Source organism: Muscardinus avellanarius, assembly GCF_963383645.1.
Source record: "Muscardinus avellanarius genome assembly, chromosome: 13".
In the NCBI taxonomy this organism is placed as follows: Eukaryota; Metazoa; Chordata; class Mammalia; order Rodentia; family Gliridae; genus Muscardinus; species Muscardinus avellanarius.
Window position 1 is genome coordinate 86,661,299 of NC_137799.1, and position 21,547 is coordinate 86,682,845.

The following is a 21,547-nucleotide window of genomic DNA, read 5'->3' on the forward strand; positions in this document are numbered from 1 at the left end:
TTTTTCTCAAAATATGTTGTAGAACTTTATCTAGCCAAAATTTTACTAACCATTCTTACCTGGCTTTTTCAACCAGGCCCAGTACCAAAATAAAATACCATGTGTCAAGATGGACAGAATCTAAAGGTTGTATTTTCCTATTTCCTCTTTAATTTTAACATTTATGCAAACACATTTCTATATTATGCATTAGTTCCCAAACATATTTGATTAGGACTAATCAGCTCATTCAATTAAACCTTACAATTTGACTTTCTTACCAATAGCTCAAAATCCCTGCAAAACTTACATCAGAAACCAGTGTCTCTTTCAGCATTAACCAAAGTATTAGTAAGCAACATCTTTCAGCTGGGCATGGTGGCGCACACTTGTAATCCCAGCATGTGGGAGGCTGAGACTGGAGGATCGCGGTTCACGGACAGCCTCAGCTACTTAGTGAGGCCCTCTGCAACTCAGTGAGACCTTGTTTCAAAATAAAGAATAAAATATAGGGAAAGGGTTGTATCTCTGAGGTCGAATGCCTCTGGGTTCCATCCCCAGACCCACCAAAAAATAAAATAAAATAAAATAAAATAAAACAAAACAAAATAAAATAAAACAAACATCTTTCAGATCCTCTCATTTCTTTCCTGCATGTAATATAAAGCCTATCACCAACTCAGCCTCTAAGTAAACATAGCAATATGTGGTCTCAACATGGGGGCCATTCATTGCTTTGAAGACTGTGTCAATTATTGCTTAAATATTCAAAACTGGCTCTGCATCCCAACAGTCGGCAGTAGCACATTTACTCAGCAATGACTCTTTTATGTAATATAAAGGTTTTAAAAAACCTGCAGTTCTATCTATTCATGTGCATTGTATCTCTTTTAAAACCCACATGCATGCCCACACAGGCAAAGCCAACTAAATTCAAGTTGTATCCATACAGGGTAACAGTTTCAGATGCAGCAGGAAGCTATTATCTCTGAATAGGGGATGTGCATTATGCACAAGCAGTGCTCCATCTTGGATCTTTTTGAAGGTACCTCCACTAAGAGCCACTCCAAGCCTAGCTGGAAACTCACTTGGCATTCTTGTTGCTATTTCGGATCCTCCTTAGCCCACACTCTCTCACCTGAATTTCTTCCCTTCCTTTTCTGACTTCTAGTGATGCTTTGGCCAGCACTGTGTTTGTTCCCAGAAAACTGATCACCTTTTACCTACTACCTATATCTCAGATACTTGTACCCAAACTCCCAGTTTTTTATAGCTGCTGCTACTTAACTCTAAATATATTGGGATGAAAAGGAGGTCAAGCTGAGTTGAACTAATTCAGAATATTCCAGGAATACACTTTAGTCTGGAATGTACAGGCTTTGTCAGAAATGATGGGTCGAGAGCCCCAGAGTACTTTTCCAGAGTCTTAGGACCTAACATTCAATACACCATACCGGGGGCTGGACACTCAACTATATTGTCGCAATTATTGCACTTTTCTCACGCAAGTAGGTACTCAAATAGCAACACTTTAGCTTAAAGCACCAGCTGGAAGCTAATCTTGTGGAGAGCATGTATAGTACTCCATTGTGCCTTTTGCATCAGGCTCCAAAGTCATAAGGATGCCCCAGACTTGCTGCGCTCTGGGCTCCTGAATGGGCCACAGTGGCTGCCCACATCTCTGTACTGACCACATCTTGTGGGAGGACCTATAAGTCACAAAACCATTTTCTATATAATCCTCATATCTTTGTATTATTGTCTTAGATTCTTTTTGTATATAGTAACATGCCTGTGATTCTTTCAGGGGCATTTGTGTATTCATTTTTAAGATAAAGGGGACTAGAATTACTAAGAGGAAGGAACACATAGTTTACGTATAAAGAAAGCTCTTTTGTAACAATATCATCTAAACTATAATTCCTGGAAAACTTTTCAGTAATGCGAAGTTTAATGTATTAATTATATGGGCATTGCAATGTGGATCAAGGAGACTTGGTAAAATTTTAAAGTCAGAGAATCTGTAGTTTGTAATTTTAAGCTTTCTTTTTCCACAATAAAATATCGTTGGTTTTAAGATTTCCTATGCAATTTGACCTTTGCTCTGATTTATTTTTCACATAGGATTATATTCAATAACTGAAACCACAAATTTCTCAAACAAGGGGAATTTGCAATAGCAAATAGTTTTCATATAAGCAACCAATCTTGATGTTAAAAATAAATGAGCCAGAGAGGCCTAGTGTGAGAAAGGACTATGATGATACCCAGAATTCAGCAGTCAAGTCTTACATTTAAGTTATTGAATAAATGATCTTCAGTGACAAAGCTACCATTTCAGCTGAACAAAGTATTTCTTTAGCTCTTAGCTGCAAAACACAAGATGGACAAGTACTTGTTGATTGACTCTATAGAAAGCATTTTGGAATTTTTTTTCTGGGCATGGTGATACACGTTTGTAATCCCAGCATTTTGGAGACTGAGACAGGAGGATCATGGTTCTCAGACAGTTTCAGCTATTTAGTGAGGCTCTTGGGAATTCAATGAGACCTTGTTTCAAAATAAAGAATAACAAATAGGGCTGGTGGTGTAGCTTGGAGATAGAATGCCCCTGGGTTTTAGCCCCAGTACCACACACACACAAAAAGAACAAAGATATTTAGGGTATTTTTTAAGATCACAAAGAATGAAATTTGGACTTATACTGGTAGCTATGAGATATCAGAATAATATAATATCTCAGAATAATATAAAAAGTGCATTCAGAAGTGAAATGGGAAGTGAAGAAATTTTGTGTGTAAGTTTTCCTACCTTGATCAACACTTGGTACTGAACAGATTTGACCTAACAGGTTTAACTCTATCAAAGTTACTTTAAAATGGCAAATTGAGTTTGAGCTTTCTTTTAAAGAAGAAAAGCAAGTCTTAGGGAGCTGTTTAAAATATGCTATGACTACAAATAAATTTCTTCCTTAAAATCATCAAGACTTAAAGATAAATAGAAAGTACTTTTCTATTCATTTAATTTAATAAAGCATCACCCTGAATGATTTCAATTGGTAAGATTACCAAACTGTAAGATATTGAGAGACAATTGCTGACCCACTTTCTGCCTACGTTGTGCACAGCATTTTTGTTCCATTGCACATAAGAGAACTTTAACTATGATTGATTAATAAAATAGAAGTTTTATTTGTTGTTACATTAGACAAAAACTGAAGGTACAAAATACAGTAAAAAGGCAGATAGTTGAGTAAGTCATCCATGACTCCAGTGCCTTTTAATCCCGTGCTACACCACCTGTATCACCACATCCATCTCTCCAAAGGAAGAAGAGTAAAAGGCTGAGGGCAGCCAGCCAAGCCTTCCTTTTTTAATATAAAAAATGTAAAGCTTATTTTTCAGATAGGCTTCCCTTTCCATCTCATTGCTCAAGATCAGGCAAATCCCCGCACTTAGCTTCAAGGAGTTCTGGGCAGTTAAGTATTTTTCCTGGTCATTTGCTTTCTGGGTAAAACCAGGATCTGATTAATAAAGGGGAAAGGATAAGGCAGTGCATAGCACCTTCAGTGCCCAAATTCTCCAACTAGAATTGTGAACTATTTGCTAATCATGTTACTAGGTGCCCCAGTTTCTTCTACTTTGGGTTTATATTTTTTCAGACACAACTACTCTGTCTGTGTGCATGTGTGTGTAGATAAATGATAGATAAATAGATAAATAGATATATACATAAATACATACATAGATACACGGATAGATACAAAGATAGATGGATATCCCCATCCAATACTTGGTGGTTGTTCATCTAATTGCATCCTGGGCTCATCTGCTTCCATGAGCGATTGATCTCACTCAAATGCACAGAACAATGTCACCACCAAAGCAGTTTGAATATCTTAGAAAAAAAATGCAATTGAGAAAAATTGTGGCTCCCATGAGTCTAAGGTTTTAGAAACCACTCTTGTGTTATTCATTTCTATGCAAAATCTAAGGCTTAATATGAAGAATCATTGTGGTTACTTTCTATCTAGAGAGATTACATATCTGTCAAGATACTAACTGCCCAAGTCTATTCTAATAAAATGAAATGCAAAGAAACACTATTTCTTTGATAAATTGAAACTTTCCATTTTTTTCTAAAATAATCAGAAATCTATATCAAAGTAGGTTTTTAAAATTCCAGTTTCTTAATGCAAGCCTTAGATCTCTAACTTTTTAGAATATATCTGACAATGTTAATAATGATTGTTATTTTTATTGTACTTGAAAGATTCAAAAATGTTTTAACATAAATTTTATTTTATTCTAATTTAAGTAGATGTAAAATGTTACCAGTTAAATTTTACAGCCAAAATTGAAAGCATTTGTGTCAGGCATAGACTCTGTATTTCAGATTGCCAGACCACCATTGGGAAAATTATTCTTTTTCTTAGTTAATAAAGCAGTCTGATTTGTTGTAGGCATTGAAAAATTAGCACAAAGCTCCACAACTAGATGTCTTGTACAATTTTTCCATGCAATGGAGAAACCTTCCCAAAGTCCAGGCTGAGGATAAGGTTTTCTCTTGCTAAATTGTGAGATAATGAGGACTTCTGGGAAGATGGTAACCGAGAAAAGCAGCATTTATGAGTCCTGCTAAAACTCGATCTCTATTGCCATAAAATCAGCACTTTTCATAGCCAGAAAACAGTATCAGCCAAGAAATAAAAAATGTAAACACAAGGGGCAGAAAAAAAGAAGACTAGAAGAACAGCCAGAGACCAGAATAGAAACCAGCCCGCTTTGCAGAGCCTCATGGGCACCATCATGCCTCACAGCACCAGGCTCCAGAGAGGAAAGGTAAACGAGGAACTGAAGTGAGCAGCTGCGATCATTCGGGTATAATTCAGCAGTTCTTTCAGCACAAAGAATGTCTAAAACTCCCAGGGGCCAAGTGCATCACGCCTTTCAGGGACTCAGAAAGGAGCTCAAAACCAGAAAAGAAATATGCCAGCCTCACGACCAAGGACATGGTAGTGGTGCCATAGTGCCAGTAGTGGCAGTGAGTTCACCACACCTGATACAGCTCCAGATCAGTGTGCACAATAACTGTAAGTGAAATTGTGGCCCCTAAAGGAGAAATCCCAGCACTGCACCCCAGGGACTTCCACTGCTTTGATAATCTCCCTGGGTCTGAGATTTTCCAATCCAATCCAGTAAAGGAATAGTGGTGGCTGAGATTACCACAGACTCGAGATCCAGAGCGCCCTAAGTGAAGTTGTGGTGACCTGGGGAAGAACCCAGAGAAGGCACAAACTTTTAAAATCATGGGAAATAGAAACAACAATAGAGCAATGAATGTACAAAACCCCATAATATCAGAACCTGATAACACAGAAATTGAGAGACCTCCAGAAGATCAGATCAGGAATATAATGATAGAAATAATACAGGACTTTTGAAAAGAATTTAGAGAGAGTCTAAAAGAAATAAAGGATGCAATCATTGAAGTAAAGGCATCAATTCAAAGTATAAACAATTGATTAGACCACATGGAAAATAGAATCTCACTCCAAGAAGATGATCACTCCAAAAATGAATGCATAATTTATAACTTAAAAAAATCAGAGAACAGGAATCTGACATTGATGAAATATGGGCCCATTTTAAGAGAGCTAACCTAAGAATAATCAGAATAAAGGAGGGAAAAGAAGGTGAAACCAAAGGGATCAATAATCTATTCAAAGAAATAGTGGAAGAGAATTTTCCAAACATAGAGCAAGAGATCGATACACAGGTCCAGGAAACTTATAGAACTCCCTTTACACAGTATCAGAGAAAATGTTCCCCACGCCACGTAATTGTCAAAATGACCAATGTAGAAGCCAAGCAGAGAATCTTAAAGGCAACAAAAACAAAGGGCCAAGTGACATTCAGAGGCAAACCAATTAGAATCACTCCAGACTTCCCAAACCAAGTCATGACATCCAGAAGGGCTTGGAGTAACATATTCCAAACTCTGAAAGAAAACAACTTCCAGCCAAAAATTTCCTACCCAGCAAAACTTTCTATCAAATTAGATGGGAAAATAAGAAGCTTCCATGACAAACAGAAACTGAAGGAATTTATGTCTTCAAAACCAGTGCTAGAGAAAATTCTCAAAGAGATTAATTACAAAGAAGAAATAGGTAAAACACACCAGAACCAGAGAAACAAGATTTTCCATTCAGCAGACAACTAAGCAAAGAAGAATAAACAGTATTTCAAACAGAAATAAAATATTAACATGTTAGGAATTAAAAGTTATCTCTCAGTAATCACACTGAATGTATATGGCCTCAATTCCCCAATAAAAAGACATAAAGTGGCAAAATGGATCAAAACCCACAATCCATCCATCTGCTGCTTACAAGAAACACACTTTACAAGTAAAGATAGTAACAAACTCAAGGTAAAGGGCTGGAGCACAGTAATTCATGTTAAGTAGCCATCCTAACAAATGTGAAGTAGTATTTCAGTAGAGTTTTTATTTGTATTTCCTTAATGATTAGTTATATTATGATAATGATAAGTGGTATTCATGTGTTTATTGGTCATATAAAAATATTTGGAGAGTCATTATCTATTTTAGTCCTTTACCTATTTCTAAATTGTATGCTTTTGTTGTTGCTAATTTCTAGGATTTCTATTTGGAATATTAATATACTTTCAGATATAGCATTTGGAAATATTTTATCCCATTCTATCAGTAAGTTTTATCTGTTTACATTGTCTTTGGATGTACAGTATTTTTCTATTTTTTATAAAGCTTGTTTGTTTCTTCTTTTGTTGCCTGTGCCTTTGGAATAATATCCATGAAATCACTGGAATCATATCCAAGAAATCACTGCCAATTTCAATGTTGTGAAGTTTTATGACCCTGGTTTTCTTCTAAAAGTTATAGTCTTAAGATTTACATTTAGGTCTTTTATCTATTTTCAGTTAATATTTGTATATGGTGTTAGGTAAGGGCCCAATTTTATTCTTTTTCATGTAATTATTTTTCAACAATATTTAGTGAAAAGATTATTATTTACTTCATCAAATGTTCTTGGAAACTCTGTCAAAAATAACTTGATGCTATATGAAAGAAAAAAAACCATATCAAATTTATTCAGGAAACCAAGCATGGGAAGGAGGGAGAGGAAGGGAAGGGTTAGAAATTGGGTAGGGAATGTTTGGGTGATGTGTGCATGTATATCTCAACAAGTTTTTTTTTATCCCATTAAGATGTATGACTATAATGCACCAATAAAAATTTATTTAACAACAACAAAATAAATAAATAAATAAATAAATAATAAATTGAGAGATAACATTCCAGAACAGGAATTCTTGTAGGAAGAGGAAGAATTGGTTATCATTTTCTTTCATGTTTAAAACTTCTTTTTTCATACACGGAAATCTTTAAGATTAATCTTTAATAATATCCTTAAGATATTCTTCTATTTTTTTAAGAATTTTCATTTTAAGGGGAAGTTGTTTTCTTATCTTTTTTTCAAATTAATTGATATTTATTTTTGTGCATGATATGAGGTAGAAATCTAATTATTTTGCTCAGATGTGTAAGCAAATACTACGGAATTGCTTACTGTGTCAATCTTCCTACCACTAGCTTGTGATGCATTGACTGTGATATTGATTGTGACATATTGATTGTCAAGTATTAGTGTTGGTCATGTGTGCATCTTCCTCCAAATGAGCAGACTCACATTCGGAGGCAAAATAATGTGGCTGTAACAGTTGACATCACTTTGGTCCCAATGAAAACCTATTAAAGTGCTATACTCTCTTCTTTGCCAAACTTGACAATAGGCTGATATTTGGGAAGGCACTCCAATGTATAGAGGTTGGTGGAATGACAGGAAATGGAAAGGTATGTGATTAGGAAGTAAAAGAAAAGAGAGTGATCTAAAGATGACTGAAGAAAATAATTCTGAGTATCGCAAAAACTTCATCTCTAGGCTTTTGTTCTTGTCCAATTCATAACTGATTCTCTTCTCAATAGCCAAAGTTAAACTAGTCAAACATAAACTGAATAGTGGAAGTACTCATAAAATTCTCCAATGACTTCCATCACACTTAAATTCCAAAATCAGCATGTCCTGCACAGCCAAAATAAATCTAACCAATGCTAACTCTGACCTCTTTTTTTTTTTTTGACAACCTGCTTCATCCCCACTGGCTTAATTTCCATTTTACAAACATGATGGCTGTGCTTCTGCTGCAGGGCCTTTGCATGCTCTGCATGGGAACTTTCCTATTGGATTTTGTCATGGCTCTTCTCTCATTTTAACCTCTATTCTGCTAAAAGGCACTTTATTAGGAAGATTATTCCACAACACATCTATATGTGAAAGCATATCAATCTACCATCACTTTTATCCCTTTGCTGTGCTTTATTTTTCTTTGTGGAACTTGATACAGCCAGAAATGTTTCTACCTGACTTCCTCCTCCCACCCCAATGTTTATAAGCCCCATTTTAGCAACACTCTGTCTCTGGTTCATGCTATATCTCTGTAGTCATCCAATATAAATTAGAAAGAACATAAATGTTGTTTATCTTTAGAAGTTCAGAAATCATAAAAAAAACTATTTAAAAATCATCAACTTTAAGGTCAGATGGAACAGGAGTTTAAGACTCTACTTCAAGATTTACTTAATAGTAAATATTTGGACTTACTCAATAGTAATCCATTTGAGATGCTTTAAGCCTTGGTCTTACATCTGTGCCGAGAGACGGAGTTGATGACTAAATGTCAAGCTTTGTATGAGGGGAGTGCTATATAAATACTGACTTGCTACCTTTAATTGGCCTTACCCTTTTGTTGTTGCTTATTTTATTTTGTTACATTTTTGGTGCTGGGTCTTGAAGCTTTGGGCCTGTGCATGTTAAACACACACTTCCCCTGAGCTACATGCCAACCTTACTCTTTGGTTTACAGATCAACTTAAAATGGAAAAATAATAAACTGAGAACAAAGACCCAGATGAAAGGCCAGAAATGCATTTAACCCGACTCTACTAGGACAAGTAGCAAGCAATTTGGTGGCGTCATGTTTTTCATAAGAGGAGACAAGGTAGAATGAACAATTTTTGAGAATTGGCAATGTGTAAATTATGTTATTCATGGTATTTTTTAATTGTGTAATTATATAATCCTTCCCATTTTACATATGACAAAACTGAGAGTCAAAGGAGTTAGGTATCTCATTCAAAGCCTGTCAGGTAGACACAGAAACATAGATTCCCAGATACCATCTGTCTGATAGCCACTTTTTCTATTTTATTTTTTGGTATAGTAATCAGAGCCACTAGTGTGGTATTTAGTACCTCTAATTTAGCAGCTAGAAGAAATTGAGCCAGACTGGGGTCATTAAAACCAGTGACAAAGAAATGTCTGGTACCATCACTAAATGGGAGAAAAGTAACCCAGTTTTTAAAAGATCACCACTCCAAAATAAGACTGCGAAACTTTTGCTTCCTCAACTGGGATAACGATGCAAAGCAGGAACTACGGAAATTATGGACCTCATAATCATTAATTTTCTGTGTCTTGGTCAACATTCTCATGACCATAATCCAAAACAACTGATCAAAAAACTTAGAGGGAGGAAATTTTATTTGCTCACAGTTTGGGGAGATTTGGGGTTCAGTCTCTGTGAAGCCAGGGTCTGTGGAGCCGAGAGCACGGTGGCAGGAAGGAACAAGGAGAGCAAGGCCTCTGCTCTCACATGCTGGGACTGGAAGCCAGAGGGAACAAGCCAGGTAACTGAGGACAAAAGCTCCATCCCTGAGGCCACACACTCAGGAACCCACCCTCTTTAGATACACTCTACCTGCCTAGGTTATCACCCAGTAAATATATCACAGTACAATTAAAAAATCCACTAGTGTGATTTTATAACTCTCATGACTTAATCACATCAACTCTGAACATTGATATATGAGCTCTTCAAGGGACATTTTATATCACCTCATAACATCTTGTATTTTAAATGTTATGCATTATTGTCTTTCTGAGGCAGAAGCTCATGAGAGATAATATTGGAGATGACCAGTGAGTCTTCCTGAGGAGTTTATGGGTAAACATTTTAGTGTTCACAGAGTCATTCTTCATGTTCCTACTGGCTTTAGACATTTTTATCCTAAGTCTATTTGTCCATTTTTTATTTATATTTGTATGTTGATCATAGATTTCAAATATTGCTAACAGTAGAAATATTTCCCCCTAAACTCTCACATTTAAGTGCAATGCTATTCAAGTTCATTTTTACTGTGAATCCTCTTCTGCTGTTTCATTTTTTAAGATCAGCTTGTGGGAAGTCTAAATCAAGCTACTTACGGAACTTAATGTGACACCTGGCAGATGATTCAATCTCAGAGTCACAAAAGAACTGGACATTAACATCTCTGAGATTTTCCCCATTTGTACCAAGCTCCAGTTATACATCTTAGTTGGGTATAATGACACAGTCAAGATTGGATTAAGAAAGTGGCCTTGTACCCATTTGTTTTGAGCGAGAGCAATTTTGAAAGCTCTTAAGCAATAATGAGTAACAGAGATGAGAAAAACAAATAATAAATGCATAAATTTAAGAATTTTTTCTATAAAAGTACTTAGGTTATATAAAATAAAAATAAATCTAAAATTGTTAAGCAGAGGATTTATTAGGGAAGACAGCTACAACTACGGAAAACACTTTGACTTTGAGATTTGTAAATGTCAGGCAGAAAGGAAGGGCCTTTATATGGAGAAGTAAACAAGCTTAGAAAGAAGCTGATGTGAGGAAGAGGGCAAGCTGAAGGTGTGACTGGATCATGAAGCAGGAAGCATATTTTGTTTGCAGGCAGTCCAATCTCAGGAGGGCCCCTGCAGCAGAGCTACTGGGCATGTCAGTGCACACTTAGGCTTAGGGCCAAGACATAGTTCAGGGGTCTCTGAGGAAGGAGAAAAGCATGTCCAAAGCCAAGTCACATTGGCGTTCATTGGTTTGGATTGGTCAGTGGGAACAAACAAGTAAATTAACCATTTTGAGACAAAGTGAATTTGGAGAGCTTGCGTCTATCTATCATAGTGGATAAAAAAGGAATCATCAAGCTGGGAGTGGTGGTGCACACTTGTAATTCTTGTACTTGGGAGGCTGAGACAGGATGATTATAGGTTTGCAGTTAGTGATGCCTTCTGCAAATTAGTGAGATCCTGGTTCAAAATAAAGAATAAAAATAGGACTGGGGTGTAGCTCAGAGGTAGAATGCCCCTGGGTTCAATCCCTAGTCCTGAAATAAAGAGGGGGGCAGGATCATCACAGAATCTTCTTTAAGATAAATGGAGAAAGGTGTGTGTGTGTGTGTGTGTGTGTGTGTGTGTGTGTGTGTTTTTCACTAAGCTATCTCCAGGTACACAATGATGGAGGATTTCTCACCCATCTCTGCTTCTCAGGAACTTAGGAGTCAGGTAAAGTCCACCATTGTCAGGGGTTACTAGAACCTGAAATTATCTATGAGAAAATAAATTGTGGAAGAAAGTATTATGAAAAATACCACAAGTTCCCCTTTTAAAAACTCCTCATTGATTACTGAGGCTTTAAAAACAGCTCTTGATACATTCACATTTGCTTGAGTTATAAACATCCTGAGGAAATTGCACAGTGTATAAATTATGTATTCACCCAGTTTTCACTTCAGATATTATTATGGAACATGTGGACAAAAGGAACCTTAGGTGGCTTCCCACCTGGGGTAATGGAGGCCAATTAACAAGGAGTGTCTCCAAAAATACTCCGTGGGTCAATCTATTTTTTCCCTTTATTTCAAATGTGGAACACGTATGCAAACTTAAATTTGGCAACAAATATGCCACTTATAGTAGCTGAAATAATTATTATGTATTTATAATCCTATTCTTTTATGAAGGGTAACACTTGAATGATAAGTATCTGAAATATAAAATGGGCATGGTGGTGCATGTCTGTAATCCCAGGAACTGGGAAATTGAGACTGGATATTTGCAGATTTGAGGCCTGTATCAGTAACTCAGCAAGACCCTCAGAAACATAATGAGATTCTGTTTTAAACAAAATAAATTTAAAGGACTGGAGGTACAGCTTGGAAGGAGAATGCCCCTGAGTGTAATTCACAATACCACCCTCCAAATATATGCTCTAGATTATGATTTCCAATCTATTTTAATACACCTGTGTCAACTTGATTAAAGTATTCACAGAATTGAAAACTTGGGACTTAGTGGGTTGAGGAATTGCCCTCAAGGTAGTGAGCCTTCACAGTTTCTATGGCTGTTTTATTATATCTGTGTTTTTAGATCTTAGGAAACTGGACTTTGAGAAACAAACAATTACCCAGAATACTTTAGATGTCAGTAGTTGGGTCACATTATTTATTGGTATCTACTTTAAACACCATCAAACTTACAGAAATAAAAAAAATCTAAGATCTGAGAAGTTAATAAGTTACTGAGTTATTGTAGATTTAATTTCCAGACCTACATCCATTAGATCCTTTTGGCTATATCACAATGCTTCCAGGTAACATTTTCCAGCTATCAGACAAAGCATTTCATCTCTGTCATTTTCATTGTTTTTATTATTGTTTCTATAATCGTCATCATTCTCATTATCAATGACAACAAACTTATAATGATTACCATTACTATCATTATCATCCCATCTCAAATTTATGAGACATCTACTCTATATGCCCTATCTCTAACTCCCATTATCAAGCTATTTTTTAATCCATTTTCATTTCTTGATCCATTCCATTGTGCTAAGAAGGGCCAGAGTTCTGCCACACATTTTCTCTAGCCTTTTCAACAACCATCTGTGTGAGTTACAGATGCTCCCCAACTTACAATGGGGTTGTATCTCCATAAAACCATTCTAAAGTCAAGAGGGTATTTAATAGACCTAACCTACTGAAAACCATAGCTCAGCAGCATGGTGTACTGTAGCATGCCTGTAATTTCCTCTTGTGATCATGGAGCTGTCTGGGACCTGAAACTGTGCTGCTGCCTGACATTGAAGGAGAGTACTGACATACCCATAGCCTGAGAAAATATCAAAACTAAAAATTAGGAGAAGATATAGTCCCTGACTTACCATGGTTTGACTTAGGAATTTTTGACATCATGATGATACAACAGTGATACATATTCAGGAGAAACCTACTTTGCATTTTTGACATACCTTTCTGAGGCTAGTGATGTATAAGAGGATTATCTCTCCCAATGCCAGGCAGTGGGAATGGTCTTCAGCTTCTAGCCAGCTACACAATTAAAAGTGAGAAACTACAGACCCTCTACAGTATGCTTTTTGGTTAAGCTATAATGTTTAATAGATTAGGTGCATTAAATGCAGTTTTGACTTATGCAGTTTTATCAAAGCAAACACTGAACATTAAAAAAGAGAAATATGACTTTTCCCTCTCATAAAACATATTTTGTCATTTTGCTCTTGAATTCTGCCCACACTCATAATGGGCTTTCATAATGGGTTTAGTGGGATACTTCATTGTAAGTGGAGGTACATTTTTGTGATTTCTACTGAAATTCTATCATACTAGTATAAAGTTGAAAATCATAATTAGGGACTAACTGTGGTTATTATTCCTATAATATTGAATCATATATTAAGTTTGGAGAGATTAAGGAACAAAACAGATCACACAGCCTGTGTGTAGCCAAGAAGTACTCAAATTCCTCAATATGAGCAGCATGTCATGTTTTTTCCAGAACTCTTGCTTTTGTGCTTCATCTTAATGTTTCCTTATTTAATCCTCACAGCAATTCTAAATTATTTCTTCCAGGAGAAAATCTGAGTCACACAGAAGTGACAAGATTCAGGGCTTAACATGTCTTGGTGGGAGAGCTGAGTTTTGACTATACTTATTTTTTCAGTGTTCTCCTTTGTTTCAAGAAGCCTACTTTCAACAGTACCGCCACTCTCTGAACAATGGTGTGCTATTGTTCAGACACATGTAAAAATGGAAACTAGCAAGTCCCTTTGGGCAGAATTTTGAGGCTTAGCCTTATTTCATTGGTTTGAAAGAGATAAGTTTGAAAAGAATCATTAGCTTACTGCTTTCTCTACAGTGGACACTTAATCTTTATATACTTATTAAAGGGAAATTTTTTTTCAAATGCTTTTTGGAGGGAGATTTAATTAGAGATGATGAAATTTGCCCAGATGTTAAGAGGTAGAAACAAAGCAAATATTGAACATTATAAAAGAGAAGTATGACTTTTCCCTCTCATGAAACATTTTTCTCTTGAGTTCTGCCCACACTCTACACCATCATCCACAGAGGCAGAGCAGAAGCAGAGGGTGCTGTGGAATAAGCACTGCGGTGGTGGTAGGGTTACATTGCTGTGACAAATATCAGAGATGAATCACTTAACAAGAGGAAAGGTTTATTCTGACTCATGGTTTCAGAGATTTCAGTTTGTCCTTTTGCCTTTAAGCCTATGATGAGGCATCATGGTGGGAGTCTGTGAGAGAGCAGAACTGCTTGGATGGTGGAGCCTGGGAAACTGGGAGAGAGATCCACTTAAAGTTACTTTATAGAGCCTTAAGAATAGGGCACACTGATGATAAATCTTTGGTAGGCAGCTGGCTACATTTAATCTCTCAAAATATGGGTATTTGTTAGGAACACATAGTTACTCTACATTCCCATCTATCTATGGAAAACCCCCAAAGCCTATTTCATAATGGGCAGCTCAGAGTGTGTGAAAACAGTGATTAAGGATATCAAACAATCCCACTAGCCTGCAAGTATTATTGAAAATGATGTATCAAGTAACAGGATAAAGCATCAGAGAAAATTTGTATGAAAAAAATGTGGCATGAAATTCTATTAATTTTCCTCAATCTCTGCCACATTAAAAAAAATAGAAAAGAAAGAGAAGAACCTCATACTTGGGGATGGAAGGGGGGGAGAAAGCGGGTAAGCACACACACAAAAAGAGGCTGCCCATGACCTGGAACAAAAAAATGCTATAAATTCAAAGGTATTATTAAAAATTTCCATCCCCATAAATGCTACCATTAATCACTTTAAAATTAACCTGATATGAGTTAAATTATTGCAAGTTCCTGTGTAAATTAAATCATTATTAGTTGCAGGCTTTTTTTTTTTTTCCTCTTTTGGTGTAGGCAGCAGCTGAGAAGGAAAGACTAGTGAGACCTGCTGGTTTCAATTTACAAAAGAAGGTTTAGGGGGAAAGATTTTGCTTGATTACAAGAGCAAAACCACTTCACAGTATAATATCACAATAATTGTAGCCATATATCATAACATGTCATAAGTCCAGGACAAAGCTCAGCTGCCCTTCATAAGCGGCAGCCAACAAGGCAAGAAAAACAAATGAATGAGGTAATGGATTTCTTTCTCCTTATTCCACTAGAGAGCAGTGTTCTTTTGTACAAATCAGGTACTTGTTTTCTACAAAGAACCTGCGAGGAAAATCTTCTATATAAGAGTTTTTAATAGCAATGGGAAAGTCTCTCCCTTACTGTAAAGGTATGCATTCTGATGAAAAGGTACAAAGTTTTGTTTTCCCCCAGCAAAGTTGCTCTTTCTAAAGTAAGTGCTTCTGATACTTTCTTTTTATAGAAAAGTGTTTACTAAACCCGGGCATGGTGTTGCATGCTTGTAATCCCAGGATTTGGGAGGCTGAGACAGGAGGATCTGGGTTCGCAAACAGACTCCGCTACTTGGTGAGGCCCTTTGCAACTCAGTGAGACCCTGTTTCAAAATAAAGAATAAAATATAGGGCTGGGGATGTAGCTTGGAAGTAGAATGCCCCTGGGTTCCACTTCCAGTACAGCAAAAAAAAAAAAAAAAAAGGAACAGAAAAGTGTTGACTATTCAAGATATGGCACGTGATCTATAGTGTTCATACTATAGTAAACAGATGTCAGTGATCAACCATTAGCTATCTTCATAGGTAAAGGCAAGGATGTTAATAATAATAGTCTAAAAACACCTAAATATTCAAGGGACAATTATCAATGGTATTCAGGAATAGGAGCAAAGGAAAATAAAAGCCTTTTCATATAATTATATTCTGAAAAGTTGTCTGAACCCCATCTCTTGTACTTTATAACTCAAAATCCTGCTAGCACCTTTATGGCCATTGCTGAACAAAGCAAATTTGTATGATATTTGTCTGCCTGTCTATGAGAAAATATTCTGTCATAGGCAATTTGGCTCCAACTCTTTGATCAATTAGTTGGCATTACAAGAAGTCCAAGGCCAAACCAACAATGGCTGAAGGTGTCTCTTCATTCCACGTTGCATAAATATATATCTAACCCTTCCATTTACACCACATGGAAAGAAGAATAACCGAACCAGAGTTTGTGTCCACGTGTAGAGAACTGCCTGCCTGCCTTTTCTGTTCAATAAGAATTAAATTACTGGGTAATTTTTGTTTCTCCAAGAAGGAAATGAATATGCTCTTAAGTATTTAGAATCACTGGAGAGCCTTTCAGGTATTCCTGAATACAAATCAATGTCACCTAAAGTGTGATTTCTTTGTGGATTCAGTTCCATTTGTCTTCATTTGCACTTATAGTATTATTTTTGTGAGGCACTGCATCTCTTTGCTATTTCTTTTCCCTAAACACACTGAACAATGTATTTCTAATATCTTGGGAAAAAATAAACATAGGGAAATCTCAGGCTTGACAAATAATTATTGGAAAGGCTCTTTATTTATTCACCATGTCAACTTAGAAAAATCAGAGTGCAGCAAGTGTCAAGTTTGACAGCATCGGATCCTGGATTTGGGCCTGCTCATCTTTGCAAGCATGCTGAACTTTCTGATACAGCAAATGTGAGAAATTTAATATTCCTTGACTGAAATAAACTGGGACTCCCTGAATTTCAAGTCAGGTATTGTGAAGAACAGTGTTTCATGTAAGATCTGGCATACAGATGATGCTGAATAAATTGGAGAATCCATGAAACACTGAATGGAGAAAGCAAGCCTTAAAGCCCTTTTTTCCAATCTGTTTTAATGCTGGGTGCTTATGATTCAGCTACAAGAAGAGCTTAGTTTATGTTGCAAAAATCCAAACTCTACTAATTAGACATTAAGAATAGTACAGAGAACGTCACAGATGCTCTATACCAGAAAGAACACTTTGGGTCACAATTCTCTTATATATCTTATATCAGGCAAAGCTCTCTGAGCCTCACCTTCAGGATTTATACAGCCAGGTTTGACGATGCTGTGCTTCCAGAATTGTGTAAACACCAGCAACTACCAGTAACAAACCAGTGCTTTGTTCAAAACAAACCCTTAAAAATGAATGAAAATATTTCTAATTGTATCAAATCTTTTGATTAATTCACATCATTTCAATAGTCCAGAAGAAATGCTACAATACTGAGATCTCCTTATGATAAACAGGTTTCATACCTTTCTGTGAAAATAAGTCAGCTAACTAGTTAAGCAAATGATCAAATTTGGAATTTTTTGAACACCTGAATTTTAAATGAGAGAGTTATACAGTGTCAAAACTTTATTTATTTATTTATTTTTTATTTTTTTGCAGGTCTGGGGATGGAACCCAGGGGCATTCGACCTCGGAGCTACACCCCCTGTCCTATTTTTTATTATTTATTTTGAAACCGGCTCTCATTGAGTTGCAAAGGCCCTAAGTAGCTGAGGCTGTCTGCGAACTGCAATCCTCTGGTCTCAGCCTCACAAATGCTGGGATTACAAGCGTGCGCCACCACGCCCAGCTAAAACTTTTGTTTTTTATATTTAAAATCAGTGCTTTGAAAGGCATTGAGCAAACTGTAAATGCATATGCCCAGTTGAAAGGGCAACTTGGCAATATGTTCAAAAGCCTCAGAAATATTCATAAACATTGAGGTACTAATTCTACATCAAGAAATCCATCCCAGAAAAATAAAAATCAGAAATTTGTTATGCAAAGCAATGTAAAGAATGTTTATAATGCTTTCTTTACAACTGTAATACATTGAATACAACTTAAATGTATAACAATAGGAAATTAGTTAAATATATTATTGTATTTCCTTATAATAGTTTATTATGAAGCCATTAAAACTGTATTTTTAAATACATAATGCTTATAATGTTCTCTTTTTGCAATAATGGGGATGGAACCCAGGGATATACACTCAGCCCTATGTTTTATTTTTTATTTTGAAACAGGGTCTCACCGAGTTGCAAAGGGCCTCACTAAGTAGCTGAGGCTGTCCCAGAACTGTGATCCTCCTGTCTCAGCCTCCCAAATGCTGTGATTACAAGCATGTGCTACCATACCTGGTTCATTATATATTATGTTATGTAATGCTTATTTTTACTCATCATGCTTCAAGTAGTCAAACATAAAAAGCATAAAAAGGTAAAGACAAGTGAATTTCAAGATTAAGAGTAAATATTATTTCATTTTCTCAATTCTGTCTCAATCTTATTAATAATCATGAGAATGGTATAGTCCCTATTTTCACATCCATATTACCACGTCTTAGACCATTTCTGCTGCTGTACTTGAGGCTTGTAATTTATACAGAATAAAAAAACTGTTTTTCCAAGTTCTGGAAGTCAAGAAGATCAAACTCAAGATCAAATTCCCCACAGATTTGGCCTCAGTGAATGGTAGTCTCTGCTTCCAAGGTGGCACTTTTTTGGGGGGAAGGCACTAGGGATTGAACCCAGTGGTATTCTATTTTTGAGTTATGCTCTCAGATCCTTTTAATTTAATTTTTTGAAAGATCTTCCTAAGTTGCTGGGGTTCTGGCTAAAGTACTGAGGCAGGACTCCAACCTACAAACTTTTTGTCTCAGTCTCCCAAGTACTGGAACTACAGGCGTGAGCCACCGGGCCTGTGATAATGGCACCTCTTGTTGCATTGCCACATGGCAGAAGGAGCCCACAGCTGCCTTGCATATATCTTATAAAGATCTAATGCCCTGTTCGTGAGGGTGGAGGCCTTAATCACCCTTTAAAGCTCCTACCTCTTCTATTAGTATATTGGCAATTAAGTTTTGAAGTATGAGTTTTGGGGCACATATTCAGACCTACTGTATTTAAGACAATTTGGCCATATTTGGTAAATTTTTGAATGGTCCAAAACGAATTTGATTTTTATTTCATGTCAATTTTCAAAGCTGCAAAAGCATATTGGGAAGAAATTTACTTGGAAACATCTGCCTAACTAACTAAAGGGACTGTATAGATTTTTTTTTTTTTTTTTTTTTTTGTAAATGGGCTGGAGAAAACCTCCTGGGATATAAAAGAACTAATAAAAGAAATGGGGAGCCAGTTACTTTAATCACCCACAGGGAAGAGCTGTGTGTGTGAGCAGCCTTCACTCAGAGATACCCATGCCTAGTTCTAACAAATCCTGCTAGGACTGCATGGAGGTAGGGATGGGCAGTGGAGGGGAAGAGAGAAAGGGAAAGAAAGAACAAACCTGGACATACGCTTCATTAAACACAATTTGGGCCCAAGCAACATTTCTTTGAGAGCCCTCCAACAGATCGTTATATAAGTTCATAAAAGTAGAGATTCTTCTTTTCTCTATAGCACTGATACCTTGGAGACTTCAAGAAATCACCAGTAAAGAAATTGGGAAGCTGGGCATAGTGCGCACCTGTGATTCCAGTAGTTGGGAAGCTCAGGCAGGAAGATCGTAGGTTCAAAGCCAGTTTTACCGAGGCCCTCAGCAATCTAGTGAAACTCTGTTTACAAATTAAAAAATAAAAATTAAAAATAGTGGTGAGGTATTGCTCAGAGATAGAATGCTGTTGGGTTCAAAGCCCAGTACCAAAAAAAGGGATTAATTTATCAAAGGGAAAGGCTTTTCCTCAGCCCAGCAACCAAGGGCAGGAACACTGTTATTCCTAACAGAGCCATACCAAGAAGCACTCTGCTTCTAAGAGAGTGAGCAGTCTCTTGAGCACAGTATGATACCCAAAAGGTGCTCACAATGTTAAGGCAAAGAGCTAGTGTGTATGCTGCTGGAGCTTCTGACTTAGAGAGATAGCCATGTGATAAAATCTATTTTGGTCCTATTTCCCTGGAAGCTATTTATTTTCAGATGAAAAGCTCAAGTTGTTTATCGAATCAAGATTTTCAGTGTTCCACTGATGGGGAGAGTGAACTAGATCAAAGTCCTCGGGATGGATCCAGAGAAAAACTGATGCCAAGTTGGACTTATAAGGAAGGTAACAGTGAATAAAATGAGACCAGAACACTGGAGTGCTGGCCGGGCATGGTGGCTCACGCTTGTAATCCCCGCGCTTGGGAGGCGGAGATAGGAGGACCATACAGGTTCGAAGCCAGCCGCGCACGCTGGCTTAGGAGACCCTGTTTCTAAATAAAAATATAAAATAGGTCTGGGAGTGTAGCCCAGAGGTAGAAGGGCTTCCAGGAACCCCAGTACCACCAAAAAAAAAAAAAAAAAAATCCGGAGTGCTGGAGTGGCGGCCTTAGTAGGGTATGCAAGGCAGAAGAATGGACGGTATAGTTTAACATATATATGTTCACTATTAATTTCTGCAATCAAAAAGTATTTGCTATATACCCGATTAACTCAACAAGCCATCACAATTTATCTGAGCCAGGTTTTGTTGCTGAATTTCTTTCTCAGAATAGTTTTATTTTTAAGTATTGACATTTCATGACTTTTACTCTTCAGAGATTTTTCAAAGAACAAAGATGATTTACTTTTTAAAATTAAACTATGACAAACCTCATTCTGTTTTGTAATTATCACTTGGACTCATATAAAAATACATTGCAGATTCTTAATGCTTTTCCATATTTTCCTAACTCTTGAAATATTTTACTATTTCATCATTATTTTCTCATTGCTTATCATTTCTAGCTATACTGTAAGAAGACAAATTTAAATAATAAGAAAATGGAATGATGAATCACAGGAAATGAGAATATCAAATTATTGTAGTATTCTTGAGTTTTCTTAATTAGCTTGTTCAAAGCACTACATCATTGTTTGAGAAAATAGAAGGCTGGAGACATGATCTTTGTAATCTAGCATTAATTTTTATTGAACACAATGTTGAATTCAGAATTTCTCATGTTCAAACTGTAACAGCAAACAGAAAAAAAACCTTAAGAAAGGAAGAGATTTCACAACTGCAAGATGAATCAGAAATTGGAAGCAAACAGAAGCATTTATTCTAAAGATGACAGGGAGAACCATGATATAAGCAAAATTTCAGATTATACATGTTCAGAAAATGTTTTTAAAAAACCAGGGAGTGAGCCAGATGTGGTGGCGCAAGCTTGTAATTTCAGTGTTTGGAAGGCTGAGACAGAAGGAACCAGGTTTGCGACCAGCTTCAGCTATTAATGAGGGCCTCTAAGCTTAATGAGACCCTGTTTCAAAATAAAGAATAAAATCGGGCTAGGGATGTAGCTCAGATGTAATATTCCCTGGGTTCAATCTTCAGTATTGCAAAAAATAAAAATAAAAATAAAAATAAATCAGTAAGTGAATGAGATATTTCTAGGGATAAG